Below are 3,941 nucleotides of genomic sequence, written 5' to 3' on the forward strand. Positions count from 1 at the left end.
GTAGAGTATCATTTGGTCCATACGAGCTATAAAACTTTTGTAATCTACATCAGTTGACAGCTCTACGTGTTGAAAAAATGTAAGTTTTTAATTTTTTTTCCGATTTTAGTACTAATCTATTGCACCACGACAGAGAATTTTGCATCTATTTTAACCCTGTAAAAGGATTTTTTATTTCGTTAAGTAAATTCGGAGATGTAAATTGATCTGCAAAATACCAACAATTTGGCCACTCCAGCATCCCCTTAAGGCTTTGACAAAATTAGAAATTGATTTATATTACTCAGCATGGTATGTTCAATTCTGACTTTGATTCACTCTTGAACCTTATTGATAAACTTGAAAAAAAGGCTGTATTATGCTGAAATCAATGGTAAAGGAAAGGACTAAAAAAAAACCAGATGAAAAAGGGTGTAAATCCAAAATCCTCGCATAGCGTGAAACCTGAGCCGATCATCAAGTTCACCAATAATGAAAATGGGAAGTTCGTCTGAGCCGATCATCAGGTCCCATAAGAAAGAAGTTGTTTGATTACTCAGAGCGTATCATCAAGTAATTCTGTCCGAGCCAGATCATCGGACACCCATTGGTGGTAGCGACCCACCGTTCGAGACCGTTCGTCAGGCAAACAAAGAATTATGGATTCGTGTATGACTAGAGACACGTTTTAGATTGGTTCTGTGCAGCAAGAAGCAGAGAGGATTTTTAACGCTCTTACCTTGAATCGCCTTAATTGATATGGACGGTAAATGTTTAAAGTGGCGTGAGAAGTTGGTATCAAGGTCTTCGGATTCTTTTTATTCAATATGCGTAATTCGTTGTCGTTACTAAGAGAATAGGAGGAGACCGAAAAATAAACGAAAAAAGGACACTCGAAAGAGCTTGCCAATCTGATCGCGCTCTCGATCATGCGCTGTCACGTTGAGCGTAAAATAAAAGTGCGCTTGCGGCGCGTTATTTATATTGGTTGTCTTTAACGTATTCGAGCTTGCTCGAACAGGTATTGTCTTCGCTAAATTTAAAATCTTAAGTAGTATTATTTTTTAAAATGCAAGTAGGATTATCTTTATGACGACTATAAGTCTGTTAGTCAATTTGGCGTAATGTAAATATAGTTCTCGGAAATATTAAATTTAATTACACACACAATTCTAATAATATAGGTAATTATCGAAGTAAACAAAGGCACATATAAATATGTGTTTATTATATCAATTTTTTATAGCCATTTATAAAAGTTATATGTATAAATTACATATAATTTTTATAAATGATTATTTTACATTCTTCGCTTCTTCCTCGTGCGCCTCTTCTTAGGCTAAAAGTCCAAAATGAAATAGTAATTAGTTCGTTAATTAATTTCACGAAGGGTTTTGAACCAATTAAAATTATGTTTAATATTCGTACAAACGTTTCGATACCTATCGGATCATTTTCAATGTAAAAACTAATATTGGTTTATACAGGGTGATTTTTTAATCTGAAACTTTCAAATATCTCGAAAAATAAACACACTAAGAAAAAATGTTAAGAATCAATATTTCATCATTCCAAGGGTGACATACACTGACGTTAAAATCAGCTCCCCCCCACCCCGCCCCCTGGGTGGTGAGGGGGGACAAGTTCGAAATCTTAAATGGGAACCCCTATTTTTTATTGCATATTCGGAATCTTTGGCTAAAAGCACATACGATTTGTGTGAAACATTTTTCTTGATTCATGATAGATGGCGCTGTAATCGACGAAATTCAATTTCTTCGATTTCTCTTACTGAGAACCCATGCTTACGATTCTGCAATACATTAACAATAAAAATACCACGTTTTCATTGTTAACACTCGAAATTAGTCTTAAAATTTCTCATTATTTTTAATTACTTATTAATTACTTCTCAAGAAACTACTTTTAGCGTAACCCAGGAACAACAACGTGGACGTAGCAGTTTTCTGTTCCCTTTTTAAAATTTTTTTAATTAGGCTGATTTATTGTAGATATCTATTTATTGCAGATAAATATTTACCTTACCTTTTAAAATTGAAAAAAAAAAAATAAATACAAACCTCCGTTCGGGTTATTCGCAGTAGAATTCATTCCTCGTGGCACGCATAGCCGCAACACTGAGCTGATTCATTACGAATATTTATTTTTTTGTTGTCTTAATTGGAATTTTGTTTCAAAAATACTGTTTTTGAAGTTAAAAATAAGAGCAATAGAGCTTCGCGCCTCTTTTCTAATTATTATTTGAAAAATATTTTTTAATGGCATTTCATTTGGCATATGCCAAAACGAATGTCCGTTCTTGAGAAGTAATTAATGAGTAATTAAAAATAATGAAAAGTTTTAAGAATAATTTCGAGTATTAACAATGAAAATGTGATATTTTTATTGTTAATGTATTGCAGAATCGTAAGCATGGGTTCTCAGTAAGAGAAATCGAAGAAATTGAATTTCGTCGATTACAGCGCCATCTATCATGAATCGAGAAAAATGTTTCAGACAAATCGTATGTGCTTTTAGCCAAAGATTCCAAATATGCAATAAAAAAATAGGGGTTCCCATTTAAAATTTCAAACTTGCCCCCCCTCACCGCCCAGGGGGCGGGGTGGGGGGGGGCTGATTTTAACGTCAGTGTATGTCACCCACGGAATGATGAAATATTGATTCTTAACATTTTTTTTAGTGTGCTTATTTTTCGAGATATTTGAAAGTTTCAGGTTAAAAAAATTACCCTAATGTACCATATATTTCAATTTTTTCTAACTGTATTGCATGTTGTAGCTTGTAGAATGGTACGTGACAAGAATCGAAAATATATACATTTGTGATACTAGAAAACTGCCCCTTATATACATATACTCTGAAAAGTATGTGATATAGCCCAAAAATATCATTACAATGAAAAGATCAGGCCATATGTTCAAAAATGTAAGCAGACCTTCAAAAATGTAAACTCTTAAAAATTGAAATTATTATGTAACAATATATATTACCATGAAAAGTAACTGATATATCATTCAAAGTCTCAGTTCAAGGTGAACATACATAAAGCGTATTCTCAAAAATGTAAAGCATTAAAAATTCAAATGATTATCTGATAATATATTCATGCCATAAAAAGTATTTGATATATTATCAAAGTGCCAGTTCAAAGTGAACATACATATAAAATGTAGTTGAAGTTTGGATCGTTCTTATAGCGAAACAATTGACGATCATTCATATATACATGTGACCGAAAATTACAAGCATATATCGAAGCGTTTCAGAATAAAAGATAAAGGTACGAACACAATCTCTAAAAACATTATAAATAAAAAAATTATACTTGTGACTAAAAATTTCGTACGTCTATCACAGAGGCCGGTGGTGAAATCTAAAAGCGCGAACACAATGTCTGAGATCACAGACGATAGTAAAAAAGTTTCATTCGCCAAACCTGCTCGGAAGTGTACCATATATATATAATAATTACCTCGCACTCGCTCATTCGCTCGATACCTGAAAGAACATCGAATAATTGAAAACCCAAGCGCGTTCCCTCGTATATTATACATGTATAATTATATTTATATATTTATTTATTTTTTCACTTATATTTCAATTTGTAATTTTGTTTTATTACTTTATTTTATTATTATTTTTAAAATATTTTTTTATTTTTTATTCAATTGGTAATTTAATAATACGTCCGTCCCTGCTTCTGGTGACATCTGCAAGTGCACGTACAACTTCACTATGTTACATCTTCATAGCTATCAACGCTGGGCTGGATTTGGACATCATGTCGCGTAAGTATTACACATCTTTTAATCGTATAATTAATTTTAAATATATAATTTTGCATAATTCTCTTAATTATTTTAGAAGTAATTGACGCTATCGAGAAAATGTTGTTAGAGGAGGATCCATCAATGGATCAAATACAAAAGATGTTGCTGCAA

The sequence above is a fragment of the Trachymyrmex cornetzi genome, unplaced genomic scaffold, assembly GCF_001594075.2.
Source record: "Trachymyrmex cornetzi isolate Tcor2-1 unplaced genomic scaffold, Tcor1.1 scaffold1505, whole genome shotgun sequence".
In the NCBI taxonomy this organism is placed as follows: Eukaryota; Metazoa; Arthropoda; class Insecta; order Hymenoptera; family Formicidae; genus Trachymyrmex; species Trachymyrmex cornetzi.